The 18395-nt window shown below is 45.4% G+C and overlaps 1 pseudogene; it reads right to left on the bottom strand.

Annotated features, from left to right (window-relative positions):
* Positions 1-13618, bottom strand: part of LOC139315111 (signal-regulatory protein beta-1-like) — a 32753-nt pseudogene extending 19135 nt beyond the window's left edge.
* Positions 13619-18395: the final 4777 nt, after the last annotated feature.

Below are 18395 nucleotides of genomic sequence, written 5' to 3'. Positions count from 1 at the left end.
ACTCATTTAAGAACTGCAGTGATTCACTTAACAACTGTGGCAAGAAAGGTCGTAAAATAGGACAAAATTCACTTAACGAATGTTTCACTCCGCAACAGAAATTTTGGGCTCAATTGTGGTCGTAAGTTGAGGACTAGCTGTATTCTTGTCCTTAATTAATCTTCCGTCAACTCAACTGATCTGTTTGGGGGTACACTGTCATAATTTTAAACTGTTTTTAATAGGGTCGCTGATTTTAATTTTATTTCATTGTGATTTGTATTGGAATTTGTCATTTTGTAAGCCGCCTTGAGTCCCCAGGGAGAAAGGCGGCATATAAATCTCAATAATTAATAAATAAATAAATAAATAAATTAGCGCGTACTTTCAGGCCCGTACATGAGAATATTGGTTTGTTTGCTTTTTTAACCTGTCCTGGCCATCCAGATCAGAGGTTGGTTTTGAAGGGACATAATAATAATAATAATAATAGAACAGGTAGAATTAGTGGGACATAATAGTAGAGTCAGTAGAATCGGTTGGACTTGCTGTTTTGCTTCTGTAAGAATTGCTTTGCTAAGAATTAGAATTGCCTCTGCCGTTTGCTTCTACCAGTGATCTCACCCCTGTGTTATCCTGTTATCCTGTTTTTCTGTACCACTCTGTGCCTGGTGGATATCTCTAGAAGCTGGATTGCTACACACCCAGCTCCTCTGTTGCTAGGCGCTTATCCTTCCCTGCCCCTGCTCCTTGCTGTACAGCCAATGCAGGGCTACAGGGAAGGCATGGGCCAGGGGGCCAGAACTGGGTATTAAGCTTCAAGGTGTTGGTCATCACCTTTAAAGCGCTCCATGGCATAGGGCCTAGCTATCTTCGAGACCGCCTGCTGCTACCGACGACCTCCCATTGACCCGTGAACTCCCACAGAGAGGGCCTCCTCAGGGTGCCATTAGCCAAACAATGTAGGCTGGTGACCCCCATGGGGAGGGCCTTCTCTGTGGGGGCACCTACCCTCTGGAATCAGTTGCCCCCAGAGATAAGGAGAATCCATGACCTCAGTGCCTTCCGCCGTGCTCTTAAAACCCACTTTTTCCAGCAAGCCGGGCTGGCTTAAGAAGAAATTTTAAAAATTTTTAAATTGGTTTGTGATTTTTAATTTTGGGGCCAAATTTATATATATTTTAATTGTTTTTTAATATTTGTATTTCATGTTCTTAATTCTGGCTGTGCACCGCCCTGAGTCCTCAGGGAGAAGGGCGGTATATAAATTGGAAATAAAATAAAATAAAATAAATAAAATAAGCTAATGCCTCTGAAGGTATAAAAGGACGCCATATCTTCCCCAAGGTGTGGCTATCTCCTCACATGCATTGTATCTGTATGTTCTGGATATTGTCCCACCCAGTATTTTGTTTTTGGCCATAAATAAAATCTGCTTCCTTTTGCAAGCCTCGTCTTGAGTCACACTCTCTTTGGCATTCTGGTGACTCAAGTACATTTTGGGACCTTTTACCACTGGTTCGCTGCGCACCGAAAAAATGAGCGTGCACACGCACACACACGCTTCGCTCTCTCTCTCTCACCTTCCGCACATGCACCCAGCCTTCCGCGTATGTGCTTTGCTCACATGTGTGGCTTACATGCATGCACGTGGCTTAGAAAACCTGGCTAAATAGGATGGCAATAGCATCGGGGCGGGTCAGGTCACCACTACCGTTTTGCCCAAACTGGCTGAATACCACCACTGATCCAGATATGCTCCCACAGAACGCAACGGCATGCCAAAATAACCCACATCCTAAAAATTCATGGGAATTCTTAAACCAGGCCTCTTCTCCTGCTTCCATTCTTCAAATTTAGTCAGCCTGCGGAACTGGCAGTGGAGTCGGACAGCGATGAGGCTGAGGAAGAAGATGGGCCAGTCCTGGAGGCTGGGGAAGGCCCGGATGAGGGGCTCTGCGTCGGAGGCAGAGGTGGGGCCAGGGCCATCGGGGAGTGATGTGCAAATTTCAGAGCCTCCAGAGGCTGACAGTAGAGAGGCAGAGGAACAGGAGGAGTCTGTTCCTAGTGCATGTATGAGAAGAACTGCCAGAAGGCAAGAACAGCTCAAGCAAAAAGGACAACTCAGGAGTAAGGCCAAGAGATGATTGGCCCCTCCCATAAGGCTTAAAACAGACCAGCAACGGCTATTGGCCTCTTTGCCGGAAAACAACGTTAAGAGATTTGCTTCTTGTTTCACAGTATTAATTTCTTGTCGGCATCTTCTGCTTCTGAACTTTTGCCAAGAAAAGCCTTTGGCATCTTGCCTAATTATCCCAAGGTCAGTGATAAACTGTGAATGGTGTTTTGAAGACTTTGCTTTAATTTAGTTTGGACTACATCCCCACGGTCATCTGATCAAAATTCAGATGCTTGGCAACTGCTTCATATTTATGATGGTTGCAGTGTCCCCGGGCCACGCGATCCTCTTTTGCGACCTTCTGACGAGCAAAGTCAATGGGGAAGCCAGATATTAGCTTAACAACTGTGTGGCTAACTTAATCGCTGCGGTGATTCACTTAACAACGGTGGCAAGAAAGGTCAGAAAAGGGGGCAAAATTCACTTAACGGTTTCGCTGAGCGACAAGAAATTGTGGGTTCAATTGTGGTCGTAAGTCGTGGACTACCTGTACCCACCGTGGTTCTCCTCCTACCTCTCGGGCCTCTTGCAGTTTGTATAAGCGGGGGGGCATAGGTCCACCCCGAGGCCCCTAAATTGTGGGGTGCCTCAGGGGTCAGTTCTCTCCCCCCTGCTCTTTAATCAGACCATCCCAGAGATACTCGTTCCGTGATGTCCCGTTGCCTGGAGGCGGTGCGGGCCTGGATGGGTAGAAACAGACTCAGACTCAACCCCTCCAAGACTGAGTGGCTGTGGATTCCGGCATCTCGGGTTTCAGAGACCCCATCACTTTTGATGGGTGGGGAAAAACTTGCCCCCATTGATAGGGCTCGCAACTTGGGTGTCCTCCTGGATTCTCGGCTGTCCCTAGAAGACCACCTGACAGCTGTGACCAGGGGGGCCTTCGCACAGGTTCGCCTGGTGCACCAGTTGCGCCTTTTCCTCGACCGAGATGACCTTCGCACTGTCACTCATGCCCTGGTTACTTCCCGCTTGGATTACGGCAATTCCCTCTACATGGGCCTGCCCCTGAGATGCACCCGGAGACTCCAGCTGATCCAGAATGCAGTCGCACGAGTTGTTACGGGAGCCCCTAGGTGCTGGTTCTCACCTACAAGGCCCTACATTTATTATTTATTTATTTATTTATTTATTTATTTATTTATTTATTTTATTTCTATACCACCCTTCTCCTGAAGGACTCAGGGCAGTGTACAGCCTAATTAAAAACACAAAGACAGACAATATTTAAAAATAATTAAAATTATTAAATCATAGGCCCAATTTATAAAACCCCAAATTTAAAATCCCATTTAAAACCAATTAAAATCTTTACATTGATAGCCCAGCCTGGCGGAACAACATGGTTTTGAGGGCACAGCGAAATGCCCGGAGGTCGGAGATTTTACGAATTTCCGGGGGCAGTTCGTTCCACAGGGCAGGGGCTCCCACAGAGAAGGCCCTCCCCCTGGGTGTCGCCAGCCGACATAATTTGGCCGATGGCACCCTGAGGAGACCCTCTCTGTGGGAGCGAACTGGCCGGTGGGAGGCTATTGGTGGCAGAAGTCGGTCTCAAAGGTACCCGGGTCCTGTGCCATGGAGCGCTTTAAAGGTGGTAACCAACACCTTGAATCGCACCCGGAAGACCACTGGGAGCCAGTGCAGCTCGCGCAGGAGGGGTGTCACATGGGCACAACGAGTTGTGCCCATAACCACCCGCGCGGCTGCATTCTGAACCAGTTGGAGCCTCCGGGCGCTTTTCAAAGGAAGCCCCATTTATTTATTAATTCAATTTATATATCGCACTTCTCCCCAGGGGGACTCAGGGCAGTGGACAGCCAAACTTAAAACACATATAGTACAAAAGTTAAGAAAAAACTAAAATGAATTAAATCGTCGGCATTTCCAATTTAAAATCCCAGCTCTCTGCAAAATCGAAAAGTTCCCAATTTAAAACCCAGAATCAATAAAATTGAAAATGTAAAAACTCCATTAAAACCATTTTAAGCTAGGCCAGCTTGTTGGAATAAATAAGTCTTCAGGGCCTTTCGGAAAGCGCGGAGGTCCGGGATCAGTCGTATTCCAGCAGGTAGCTCATTCCACAGGTTGGGTGCCCCCACAGAGAAGACTCTCCCCCTGGGGGCCGCCAGCTTAGGTCCGGGATATTTGCAGGACCTTCTCATCCCTGCGTCTCACCATCCTGTTCGCTCACTTAAGGCCGCTCTTCTCAGGGTTCCGACGGCGATCCAATGTCGTCTGGTGGCACCCGGGGTAGGGCTCCCACCTCTGGAATGAGTTGCCTACTGAGCTCCGGACGACTCCTGATCTCCGCTCCTTCCGTCGGGACCTCAAGACTTGGCTGTTCAAGCAAATAGGCTGACTCTGATTCTGGGTTTTATTATTTATTAGTTAATTTGGTTTAAAATGGGATTTTGTTGTACATGTATTTTAACTTGTGTTCGCCGTCCTGAGTCCTTCTGGAGAAGGGCAGCATATAAGTACATGAAAGAGCCTTGGTAGTACAGTGGTCTAAAGCACCCTGTTATTAAGACCAGCTGCCTGCAATTACTGCAGGTTCGAATCGCGCCAAGACTCAAGGTTGACTCAGCCTTCCATCCTTTCTAAGGTAGGTAAATTGAGGACCCAGTTGTGGGGGCAATAAGCTGACTTTGTATAAATATACAAAAAGGATGAAGGCTATTGCTTAGCGCATTGTAAGCTGCCCTGAGTCTTCGGAGAAGGGCGGCATATAAAATCAAATAAATAAATAAATAAATAAATAAATAAATAAATAAATAAATAAATAAATAAATAAATAAATAAATAAATAAATAAATAAATAAATAAATAAATATGATAAAAGGAAATTTTTCTATATGTATTTTTTGGGTTTTTGTATATGTACAAATATAGTTCTACAGGCAGTTCTCAACTTACAACAGTTCATTTAGTGACCTTCTCAACTTACAACGGCACTGATTTATGACCATTTTTCACACTTACGACCGTTGCAGCATCCCCAGGGTCACATAATCAAAATTCAGACGCTTGGCAACTGATTCACAGTTATGACGGTTGTAGCGTCCTGGGGTGGGGGGGTGTCACGTGATCCCCTTTTGTGACCTTCTGACAAGCAAAGTCCATGGGGGCAGCCAGATTCATTTAACGACCGTGTTGCTAATTTATGAACATCAGTGATTCACTTAACGACGGTGTGGCAAGAAAGGTCGTAAAATGGGGCAAAGCTCACCTAACAAATTTCTGGCTTAGCGACATAAATTTGGGGCTCAGTTGTGGTCGTAAGTCGAGGACCACCTGTACTTATAACTGCTGAGAAGAATATCAGGAACCACTTCATTATAACTGATTTTCTTTTTCCTTTTTCTTCAATGTTTTTTCTTTCCCTTCCTTCCTTTTTTCTTTCTTTCTTTTTTTTTTCTTTTTTCTTTTTCCTTCTTTTTTTCGTCCTTACTTTACCGATAGAGGGAGCCAGTTTGCTGGTTAAGGCACCAGGCCTGAAACCAGGAGCTGTGAGTTCTAGTCCCGCCTTAAACGGGGCTACGTTTAGCCAAATATCTTGCAAGGCAGCATCTGTGTTGCTTTATTTGGAAAAGGCCGAAGAGCAAGAGAGCCGCTACCACTTTATTCAGGAAAAGCCCCAAATAGAGACCATAGATGGATTGTCCCCGTAAACCTGTGGAGAAAAGACAGGATGTTGGTTTTCATTTATTTGTAATAAGCCAGTTTAGAATGGAATGGAATGGAGTGGAGTGGAGTGGAGTGGAGTGGAGTGGAGTGGAGTAGAGTAGAGTAGAATAGGGAATAGAATAGAATAGAATAGAATAGAATAGAATAGAATAGAATAGAATAGAATAGAATAGAATAGAATAGAACAGATTAGAGTAGAGTAGAGTAGAGTAGAGTAGAGTAGAGTAGAGTAGAGTAGAGTAGAGTAGAGTAGAATAGGGAATAAAGAAGAATAGAAGAGAGTAGAATAGAGTGGAGTGGAGTGGAGTGGAGTGGAGTAGAGTAGAGTAGAGTAGAGTAGAGTAGAGTAGAGTAGAGTAGAGTAGAGTAGAATAGGGAATAGAATAGAATAGAATAGAATAGAATAGAATAGAATAGAATAGAATAGAATAGAATAGAATAGAATAGAATAGAACAGAGTAGAGTAGAGTAGAGTAGAGTAGAGTAGAGTAGAATAGGGAATAAAGAAGAATAGAAGAGAGTAGAGTAGAGTAGAGTAGAATAGGGAATAGAATAGAATAGAATAGAATAGAATAGAATAGAATAGAATAGAATAGAATAGAATAGAATAGAATAGAACAGAGTAGAGTAGAGTAGAGTAGAGTAGAGTAGAGTAGAATAGGGGATAAAGAAGAATAGAATAGAATAGAATAGAGTAGAGTAGAGTAGAGTAGAGTAGAGTAGAGTAGAGTAGAGTAGAGTAGAATAGGGAATAGAATAGAATAGAATAGAATAGAATAGAATAGAATAGAATAGAATAGAACAGAGTAGAGTAGAGTAGAGTAGAGTAGAGTAGAGTAGAGTAGAGTAGAGTAGAGTAGAATAGGGGATAAAGAAGAATAGAATAGAATAGAATAGAATAGAATAGAATAGAATAGAATAGAATAGATGGAGTGGAGTAGAGTAAAGTAGAATAGGGAATAGAATAGAATAGAGTAGAGTATAGAGTACAGTAGAGTAGAGTAGAATAGAGACAATAATCGGCATACATTAAAATGAAATTTTGTTGCAAACAGCTGTCAAAGGGTCTCCACCTGTAATATGCACAACATAAAGATGACAAAATAGATAATAAAATAAAATAAATAATGAAATGAAATGAATAAAAAATTTTTTGCATGTACCCACATATCTTATATGACGCGGAGAAACACCACAGTCTAGTCTGGATGCGTGCATGTCCATGGCGAGAGAAACGAATCTGGTGAGTTTACCAGGCGGATGGCCTAGGGATCAAAGCTGTTGCAGAATCTGGAAGTCCTGCTAGAGCAGTGTTTCTCAACCTTGGTAGCTTGAAGATGGGTGGACTTCAACTCCCAGAATCCCCCAGCCAGCGCTGCTGGCTGGGGGATTCTGGGAGTTGAAGTCCACCCATCTTCAAGCTACCAAGGTTGAGAAACACTGTGCTAGAGATACTTCGAAGCCTCCTCCCAGAGGGGAACAACAGAAACAGACCACGCGGAGTGGGTGTGTGGGATGTCTATCAACACTTCCAGCGCTAAGCACAGAGGATTATACAGAAGGCTTTGAGCTCCCCCTACTGCTGAAAAAGTCCTGATTTTTTACAAAAATTTTTATTAAAGAGAGAAGAAGCCAGCAGCTGCCGTTTTGAGACACGAAATGTTTGTCAAGTTCCCTTATTCGTGTGGGAAATTGTGACCTGGGAAAAACTCTTGAGGTTCTTAATAAAGGAAGATTTCATTTGATACGAGAAGCTACAGCCTTGGGGTGGTTGAGTGAAGGGAGAGCAGGGAGTGAGGGAAGGGGAGAAGAGGGGACCCCATGGGAAGGACGGGTCAGCAGGAGAATGCGAAGGAGCTATCCTATGGAGTCCTTGGGGGCTGTTGGCTTGCAGATGTTTTATTACCCAGCTAGGTAACATCATCAGGGATAGAAGGGAGCAGGGTTTGCAAAATGATGGTGGTGGAGGAGGAGGAAGAGGAGGAGGAGGAGGAGGGGGAAAAGAGGAGGGGAAGAAGAAGAAGGGGACAGGAGGGAGAGAAGGAGGGGGAGTTGGAAAGGGAGGAAGAGGAGGAGGAGGAGGAGGAGAAAGGAGAGATAAAAGGGGAGGGGAAGAGGAAGAAGAAGAAGGGGAGGGGGAGGGGAGACGGAGAGAGAGGAAGAGGAGGAAGGTGAGAAAGAGGAAGAGGAGGAGGAAGAGAAAGGAGGAGGGGAAAAGAGGAGGAGAAGAAGAAGGGGGAGGGGAGGGGAGATGGAGAGGGAGGAGGAGGAGGAAAGTGAGAAAGAGGAGGAGGAGGAGGAGGAGAAAGGAGGAGGGGAAAAGAGGAGGGGAAGAAGAAGAGGGAGGGGTGGGGAGATGGAGAGGGAGGAAGAGGAGGAGGAAGGTGAGAAAGAGGAGGAGGGGGAGGAGGGGAAAAGAGGAGGGGAAGAAGAAGGGGAGGGGAGATGGAGAGGGAGGAAGAGGAGGAGGAAGGTGAGAAAGAGGAAGAGGAGGAGGAGGAGGAAGGAGGAGGTAAAAGGGGAGGGGAAGAGGAAGAATGGGGAGGGGGAGAGGGAGAGGGAGGAAGAGGAGGAGGAAGGTGAGAAGGTGGAAAAGGAAGAGGAGGAGGGGGAAAGAGGAAGGAAGAAGAAGAAAGGGCAGAGGAGGGGAGGGAGAGAGAGGAAGAGGAGAAGGAAGGTGAGAAAGAGGAAAAGGAGGAGGAGGAGAAAGGAGGAGGGGAAAAGAGGAGGAGAAGAAGAAGGGGAGGTAGAGGGAGGAAGAGGAGGAGGAAGGTGAAAAGGTGGAAAAGGAAGAGGAGGAGGAGAAAGGAGGAGGGAAAAGAGGAAGGAAGAAGAAGAAGAAGGGCAGGGGAGGGGAGGGAGAGAGAGGAAGAGGAGAAGGAAGGTGAGAAAGAGGAAGAGGAGGAGGAGGAGAAAGGAGGAGGGGAAAAGAGGAGGAGAAGAAGAAGGGGAGGGAGAGGGAGGAAGAGGAGGAGGAGGAAGAGGAAAAGAAAGAGGTGAAAGGGGAGGAGGAAGAGGAGCGGGAGAGGGAGGTAGAGGAGGAAGGGAAGTGGGAGAAAGAGGTGGAAAAGGAGGAGGAGAAGGGGAGGAGGAAGAGGAGAAAGACTTGGTGGTCTCTGAGCTTGGCTATTGGTTTTCAGATGTTTCAATACCCAACTATGTAACATAATCAGTAGGAAGTAACATCATCGGACTCCTACTAATAAGGTTTCCTAGTAGGTCAATGAAACACCGAAGACTCCACAGTTCAACCTTGAACAACAAAGATTTCCTTCTACAGAAGCTACCATAGATCCAGCTTGGTCTGATGTGGACCTGAAAGGAATTACGCTTCTTGCATTTCTTCCAATGTTTTTTTTTTTTCTTAACTTCGCCTTCTATATTTTTATTTCCTCTTTTTTGTTCCCCTCCTTTCGTTTCTATCCCACCGTTTGTTCACACTGACCTTCTACAACCACCAGAGTCCCTGGTCCTTTAAGCCCATCCGTACTTCCCCAGAACTCACTCTTCTCCTTTACACAGTAATAAGTGCCCGCGTCTTCCAGAGTAACATTACGGGTGGAGATAGTGAAATCCGTGTTGGAATTTGGATAATGTCTTGTTATTCTTTCATCAGTCTGGAAGGCTTGGTAGATGAGTTCCTGTTGAGAACTTTCTCCCAAGAACCATTTCACAGGACCAGCTGTGAGGTTGTCAGACACTTCACACTCCAGGTGGAGAAGACTTCTCTTTAGAAGTTTCCATGTTTACATATTGTCCTTGAAGGGTTACAACCAGTGGTGGGTTGCTACCAGTTCGCACCAAACTGGGCAAACTGGTAGCAGCGGCGGGAGGTTCCGCCCACCCGCCTGGACATGCATGTGCCCCCATGAGTGAACTGGTAGTGATGGGATTTGGAACCTGCCCCTGGTTACAACCATCCGTTGGAGATACCTGCAGAAGAGTACCAAGATGGCGGAGGCCACACAACAAGAAGCAACGGATGGAACCTAATCAAGGAGAGAAGCAACCTAGAACTAAGGAGAAAGTTCCTGACAGTGAGGACAATTAGTCAGTGGAACGAATTGACTCCAGAAGTTGTAGATGCTCCAACACTGGAAGTTTTTAAGAAGAGACTGGACAGCTATGCCTACTATTGAGGAATGGACTTTGAAGATGGCCAGCTTTGCAGAGATGGCGAAGATTTCAGCATATCTAAAAGATCGCTCACAAGAGACTTATGTATGGGAGTGGAAAAAATGGATAGATTATGTGCAGAATAAATATCAAACTAGGAAATATCTAAAAACTATCAAAGAGCCTTGATAGTACAGAGGTTTAATGCACCCTGTTATTAACACAGCTGCCTGCAATTTCTGCTGGTTCGAATCTCTCCAAGGCTCAAGGTTGACTCAGCCTTCCATCCTTTCTAAGGTAGGTGAAATGAGGACTCAGTTTGTGGGGGCAATAAGCTGACTTTGTATAAAATATACAAAAGAATGAAGGCTATTGCTTAACACATTGTAAGCCGCCCTGAGTCTCCGGAGAAGGGCGGCATATAAATCAAATTAAATATATATATATATATATATATCAGATAGCTTTTAACTGAAAGTATTATATAGAGATAGAATATTTGAATTTTGTGAAGATGTCAAAAATATACAGGGGGTGGAGGGGTTCAAGTTTTATAAAAAGGGGATGTTGATTTGGATTATATTCTGTGGAAGTCCGGGGGGGAGGAGTGGGTTAGGGGGGGTTAGGGAGGGTTAGGGAGGTGAGGGAGGGTTGGGGGCGGAAAACTGGGGAGAAAATGTAATTGTAAAACTTTTTCAATAAAAAAAAAAAAGAAGAGACTGGACAGCTATTACTCTGCTCAATTACTCTTCAGCAGGAGATTGGAACTGCAAGGTCCCTCCCAATTCTGTTATTTTTTTTTTTTTTTTTTTAATTTGATTTATATGCCGCCCTTCTCCGGAGACTCAGGGCGGCTTACAATGCTTTAAGCAATAGCCTTCATTCTTTTGTATATTTTATACAAAGTCAGCTTATTGCCCCCACAAACTGGGTCCTCATTTCACCTACCTTAGAAAGGATGGAAGGCTGAGTCAACCTTGAGCCTTGGAGAGATTCGAACCAGCAGAAATTGCAGGCAGCTGTGTTAATAACAGGGTGCACTAAACCCTTGTACTATCAAGGCTCTTTGATAGTTTTTAGATATTTCCTAGTTTGATATTTATTCTGCACATAATCTATCCATTTTTTCCACTCCCATACATAAGTCTCTTGTGAGCGATCTTTTAGATATGCTGAAATCTTCGCCATCTCTGCAAAGCTGGCCATCTTCAAAGTCCATTCCTCAATAGTAGGCATAGCTGTCCAGTCTCTTCTTAAAAACTTCCAGTGTTGGAGCATTTACAACTTCTGTAACATTTTGCCTTCTGTAACAAATTGAAAGAGTGCAGAGAAGAGCCACAAAGACGATGAGGGGCCTGGAGGCTAAAACATACGATGATCGCTTGACCTAACGAAGAGAAGGACTAGAGGTGACACGATAGAGCTTTCATCCAATATTTGAAGAGCTGCCACAAAGAAGAGGGAGTCTCCAAAGCACCTGAAGTAAGGACAAGAAGCAATGGATGAAAGCTTCTAAAGGAGAGAAGCAACTTAGAAGTAAGGAGAAATTTCCTGACAGTCAGAACAATCAATCAGGAGAACTCCTCTAGAAGTTGTGGTTGCTCCATCATTGGAAGGCCTTCTGCTTGGGCAGGGGGTTGGACTAGAAGACCTCCAAGGTCCCTTCCAACTCTGTTATTCTATTCCTGGAGGCCTCAAGGGACTTGGGATGTATCAGGTCCAAATCTGGAACCAGGCACGGCACTAACACACAGGTCCCCAGACCCAGAAGGCAAGTAAACAAACTTCACACACAGCTTGTTCACACTCACCTTTTACAACCACCTCAGTCCCATGTCCTTTAAGCCAATCTGTAGTTCCATGCGCCCCTTTCTTCTCCTTCACACAGTAATAAGTCCCCGCGTCTTCCAGAGTAACGTTGCGGATGGAGATGGAGAAATCTGTGTCGGAACCTGGAGAATTCCTGGTTATTCTTTCATCTTTTTCATCAGTCTCGACATCTACGTAGATGAGCTTCCGCTGATGTCCTTCTCCCAAGAACCATTTCACACCACCAGGTATGCGGTTTTTACTCACTTCACACTCCAGGTGGAGAACTTCCCCTATTACGACCGAAACAGAGCTCTGGGGTTGCGAGAGCCGTGGATCCTGGTCTTTAACACCTGAGAAAGAGGAACCCAGTTAAACCATAGAATCCTAGGGCCAGAAGGGACCTTGGAGGTCTTCTAGTCCAGCCCCCTGCTCAAGCAGGAGACCCTATACCGTTTCAGACAAGTGGTTGTCCAGTCTCTTTTTAAAAACCTCCAGTGATGGAGCACCCACAACTTCTGGTGGCAAGCGGTTCCACTGGTTAATTGTCCCCACTATTAGGAAGTGTCTCCTTAATTCCAGGTTAACCAGTTTGCACATCTCTTATTCATTGCTCTCAGCAACGTTTCTCTGTGCTCTACACTCTGCTGGTTGGTAACACAACAACAATATCCTTAACAGGTTAATTGTTCCCACTGTTAGGAAGTGTCTCCTTAATTCCAGATTGCTCCTCTCCTTGGAACTCAATGAAACCTCAAACACTGTTCAGAGACAGTGAGTGAAACACTGACAGGCACCAAATCAGTGGAGTATTTAAGGAGGCAAATGGCTTTGAAACAAGGCTTTTTTGGGGGGGGGGTACCAGATGACTGGTTACACTCAGTCCCACATCCTTCTCTCCTCCTTCAAATTACCCCCTAACTGAGGGTTGCTTAGTGCCTGCATGGACAAGCACAGAAGTTCCTTTCCAAATAAAGGCAACTCCGATGCGGTGGGCTGATGATTCCCGAGTCATCGACAAGAAATGCAGAATAAATGGCTGTGTTTGGATTTCATTTCCTGCCATCTAGTGGCTTAATTTGAGAGGGACAAAGTTGGTGTGAAGCTGTCATAGAGTTGCCAGGTGTCCACTATCTGAGCGGACAGTCCGCTTTTTTCACATTATGTTCACTATTTTTTTTCACAAAATAGTGGACATTTTTTTTTATTCAAAAGCTTTTATGATGAAATGGCACGTAATCTAAAGCTGTACAGTCTAAGAGAATAAGGATAGGAGAATCGCGTTTTGTCTTTTTTTTCATAAGTTAGAATGAAAGAGCCAGCTCTGAGTTTACTGAAACTGTTCCAGTATTGTGCATCAATTCCGGTATCAAATGCAAACGTTGAACAAATTTTCAGCATCATGGGAAATTTGTGGACTGACGAACGTAACGACTGCTTGTACCATCAGTTCGAAGTGAACTTTGTATATTTTTTAATATTTCTCAACGTTGTACTGAAATTAAAGAATTATTCCTTAAACACAAAGAATTGATCAAAGCTGCGCAGTCAAATAAAAAATACACACGACAGCAAAGTAAAATGTAATTTAATATTTTACATATTATTATAATATATTTGATGTTTTGAATTTTAAGTAAAGTTTTGAAGTGATTATTTTAATACGTGTTAAAATGTTTGTAAGAAAATATATAATTTAATTGTAATTTTTTTTAATTTTTTTACTACTTAACACCCCACCCCCCACGCATGTCCGCTATTTTTTGGAAGCAGACCTGGCAACCCTTGTGAAGCAGCCTTACTTCCTGGAGCAATCTGGACTCTGAATGGCAGAGCGATCTCCTTCATAATGGGACCACACCTTGAGAAAACAAGGTGTTCCATATCTCACCATTGGAGGAGAGACGTTGAGGTGGCCTCCTTCACTTCTCCAACCTCTTGGAGCACCCCTCAAAAGGGACCATAGGAGACCACAGGGAGGAGATCAGAGATGGGGAGGGCCATAACTTACTTCCCCAGATCACATTTTTCACACTAAGCTAGTACTAGCCAATAGAAAATATCTACCACCCTTTCCGCAGTCCTTCCTCTGCTGTCAAGGCAACTCAACATGGAAAGTGAGATTGTTATTCTGATGAGGATGCTGAGGGATTCCAAGGAATTATGAGTGATTTCTATGAATCCCCTCCCCCACCCATCAAAAAAAAAGTAAGAAAGGAAGGAAAAAGAGAAACAAGAAGAGAAATGAGCATGGAGCATTTTTTGGAGGAGCTCAGCTTTTTAATCCCAACCTTCCTCCCGTCAAGCTCAGCAGTAGCCGTCCATGCAGTTCTTATTTTTAAATGAATTGGAAACCCAAATGAGTAGCAAATCCAAGGAGCATCCTAGGAGAGGCCGTGACTAATTAGCAGAAACATTGAGTCCAACATCTTACAGTTACTGTTATTGAGGCTGGAAGAAGAGCAGGAAGAAAAAGCAAGAAGGATGATTAAGGAGCTGGAGGCTAAAACATACGAAGAACGGTTGCAGGAATTGGGCATGTCTAATCTAGTGAAAAGAAGGACGAGGAGTGACAGGATAGCAGTGCTCCAATATTTGAGAGGCTCCCACAAAGAAGAGGGGGTTAAATTCAATTTTTTTCCAAAGCACCTGAAGGCAAGACAAGAAACAATGGGTGGAAACTAATCAAGGAGAGAAGCAACCTAGAACTAAGGAGAAATTTCCTAACAGTAAGAACAATTAACCAGTGGAACGACTTGCCACCAGAAGTTGGGGGTGCTCCATCATTGGAGGCTTTTAAGAAGAGACTAGACAGCTACTTGTCTCGAATGGTATAGTTCTCCTTTCAAGCAGGGGGTTGGACTAGAAGACCTCTGGGGTCCCTTCCCACACTGTTATGCTGTTATTCTTTCGCTCACTATCTCAGTTACTTCTGTCTAAAACCTTTCGGCTTGATCACTCACCTCCGTTACTTGCTGAAGACAGACTGGAAAGAACAATGAAAAACAGACCAAAAAGGAAGACACCACAAGCCATTGGAGAAGCCGGTTTCATTAAAATGACAACAAGTCTCGGGGTCTCCTCGATTGTGGCATAAACCGGACTGGATTGTCACTCACACAATCAGTTGCTTCTGCGTAGTGTCTGGGTACAGATTCTCCTCAAAAGGGAACTCAGAACAGGAAACTGATTTGACACGAAGTCTGGTGCGTTTTGGGTTGTGTTACATTTTGGGGAAGAATACGGTGGCAAAATAAGGAAAGATTCTCCATAAATGGCCCATTAACCCCCAACAGAGTTTTGCAAAGACTTTCCAGAAAGAGAGAGAGAGAGAGAGAGAGAGAGAGAGAGAGAGAGAAGTAATTGTGCGAAGAATCTCAGTGTCTTAGTAAACCACCACTGAAGTTATGAGCCAGGACTGTTTCCTGCCTCTGGAGGGCCTGGGGTGGGAGGGGTAAGGAAGGCCTATTTTTTTGCTCTCCCCAGGCTCCAGAGCCTTTCTAGGAGCTTGGGGAGGGAGAAAACAGCCTTCCGTACCCACCCCCGGAGGCCCTCCAGACGCTGGAAACGGCCCATTTGCCAACTTCTACTGGGGCCAGAAATCGACAAAACAGTCCATTTCCGGCCTCCAGAGGGCCTCCCAGGGGTGGGGAAGGCTGTTTTTGCCCTCCTCAGGCTCCTAGAAAAGCTCTGGAGCCTGGGGAGGGTGAAAAATGGGCCTACCGTGCCCACCGTGCCATCACGTGCCAAAAGCAGGAGGAGTGCGGGGGGCCCATGCGCGCATGCGCAGGGGGCGGGGTACATAGAATTTTGGGTGTGGGCACGCGCGCGTGTGACACCCCCCCTCCCCCTGGTTTTGGCACGCGATGGCAAAATGGTTAGCCATCACTGGTATTTTTTTTTGCCCCAGCTACGGACCCCAAAGAACGCAGCACGCACAAAGTCTGTTCAAACTTTAGTTTACTAAATAAACCAGTTTTTTACAACAATGGCTGTTAATTAACTGCATTAACAGCCACCAAGAATTCAAAGAATAATACTGAAAGCTTACTGTGGTTGGCAGAATGCCCAGAAGCAATTTGCAGGAAGCTGATAAGATAAGCAACACAAGACACGAAGGTATGTGAACTAAAGTTGTTCCCTGCAAATTGCTTCAGTCGGCGTCCTTCCTTAAATAGGCTAAGGGAGTGGCCAATTAGCCCCAAGCCTTACTCTCTTCTCCTCCTGAGGAGCCACTCCTGCCTTTTGGCAGCTCTGCGTGCCCGTGCATCGAGAAGAGGCTCCTCCTCTTCTTCCTCTTCACTTATAGGAGCCTCTGGAGGTTCTGAAGGCCCTGGCTGAATCCCCGCCTCTGGCACCACATCTTCTCCGGCCTCCTCACTGTCAGACTCAAGTGCCAGCTGCACAGGCTGCTGGCACAGCACCACACCAGCCTCCTCGCTGTCGGAATCAGCTACTAGCTGCACAGGCCGCTGACGGGCCACAACAGGTACAGGGGTTGGACTAGATGACCTCCAAAGTCCCTTCCAACTCTTTTATTCTGTGATTCTATTATTCTGCTAGTTGGTGGTTCCTCATATAACTATGGGGTGGGTACAACCTATTGCATTTTCACCTGTCTTTAGCCATGCTGATTCCCTAAATATTAGAAGGAATTTGCTGGCCCTTTTTCTGACATATAAGTTTCATTAAATGGTAGAAGCCTTTCAATAAAAGGAGCTTTGGATAAAGTGAGCTGCAGCTCCTGGAAGCTTATGCCTTTTAATAAAACCTGCAATTCAAAAAAAGGTGCTTCTAGTACTCCTATTATTATTATTATTATTATTATTATTATTATTATTATTATTATTATTATTATTATTATTATTATTTATTGAATTTCTATACCGCCCTACTCCCGAAGGACTCAGGGCGGTGTACAGCCATGAAATAAAACACATAAATATACAAAATTTAAAATCGAATAAAATAGATTAAATAAATTTGGCTGAATTTATACCCATAATTTAAAATACCCATAATTTTAAAATACAATTAAAAATTTAAAATTTTCATTTAAAAGGGAGAAAATTTAGGCGAGGCCCGCTTGATGAAATAAAAGCGTCTTCAACTCGCGGCGGAAGGTGCGCAGATCCGGGATCCTCCGTATCTCTGGGGGGAGCTCATTCCAGATCGTCGGTGCCCCCACAGAGAAGGCTCTCCCACTAGGGGCCGACAGCCGACATTGTTTGGCTGACGGCACCCGGAGGAGCCCCTCTCTATGGGAGCGTACTGGCCGGTGGGAGGCTATTGGTGGTAGTAGGCGGTCCCGTAGATAACCAGGTCCTAAGCCATGGAGCGCTTTAAAGGTGGTAACCAGAACCTTGAAGCGCACCCGGAAGACCACCGGGAGCCAGTGCAGCTCGCGCAGGAGAGGTGTTACATGGGAGCTCCATGTTGCTCCCATAAACTAGGTAGTCCTCGACTTACTGATATTCATTTAGTGACCCTTCAAAGTTACAACGTCGCTGGAAAAAGCGGGGGTACCATCGTTTTTCACACTTATGGCCGTTGCAGCCATCCCTGTGATCAAAATTCAGATGCTTAGCAACTGCTTCATACTTATGACGGTTGCTGGGGTCCCGTGATCTGCTTTTGCGACCTTCTTGACAAGCAAAAGTCGATGGGGAAACGAGATTCACTTATTTAACAACTGCAATGATTCACTTAAGGTCGTAAAATGGGGGAAAACTCACTTAACAACTGCGGGATGGAAATGTTGAGCTCCGTTGTGGTCATAAGTCGAGGACCATCTGTATTTTATACTCAAGCTCGTACGCACTGATAGCAGGTCTGCACCCCCAGCCAACAGCCAGCTCACCCTCCCTTTGCTCTAGGTTCGCTGCAGATATTCTAAAAACCCGAGCACGATCCAGCTTCTGCTCCTTTGTTAAAACCCGAAAGGATTACCTAAAATCATAAATTACGGTCTCTGCTTGAAACTGAGCAGCGGATTCCGGCTTGTTATGACCTGCTTTGTAGAAGTGGTGCTGGAGAAAACTCCTGAGAGCCAAGCCAGGAGAATAAACATATTATGTGGGCTCCCGGAGTGTTTTTTGAGCTGGGCAGCTTTCTCGCAGACATTTCATTACTCGAGTAAAGTAACATCAAAGGTGCTAGAAGGGAGTGGGGTTTGCGGAGAGGAGGAAGGAGGGAGAGGAGGAGAGGGAGGGGAGGAGGAGGAAGAGGAAGAGGAGAAGGAGGAGGAAGGGGAGAAGGAGGAAGAGGAAGAGGAGGAGGGAGTGGAGGAGGAGGAGGAGGAGGAGGGAGGGGAGGAGGAGGAGGAGGAGAGGAGGAAGAAGAGGAGGTGGGAGAGAAGGAGGAGTAGGAAGAGGAGGAGAGGGAGGGGAGGAGGAAGAGGAGGGGAGGATAGGGAGGGGAGGAAGAAGCAGAGGAGGAAGAAGAGAGAGGGGGAGGAAGAGGAGGAAGAGGAGGAGGAAGAAGCAGAGAACGAAGAGGAGGAGGAGAGGGAGGGGAGGAAGAAGCAGAGGAGGAAGAGGAGGAGAAGAGGGAGGAGAGAATGAAGACAAGGAGGAAGAGGAAGAGGAGGGAGGGGAGGAGGAGAAGGAGGAGGAGAGGGAGGGGA

The sequence above is a fragment of the Pituophis catenifer genome, unplaced genomic scaffold, assembly GCF_029215685.1.
Source record: "Pituophis catenifer annectens isolate HBS135680 unplaced genomic scaffold, rPitCat1.0.hap2 SCAF_3, whole genome shotgun sequence".
Taxonomy (NCBI): Eukaryota; Metazoa; Chordata; class Lepidosauria; order Squamata; family Colubridae; genus Pituophis; species Pituophis catenifer.
This window is presented reverse-complemented; position numbering and strand designations above follow the sequence as displayed.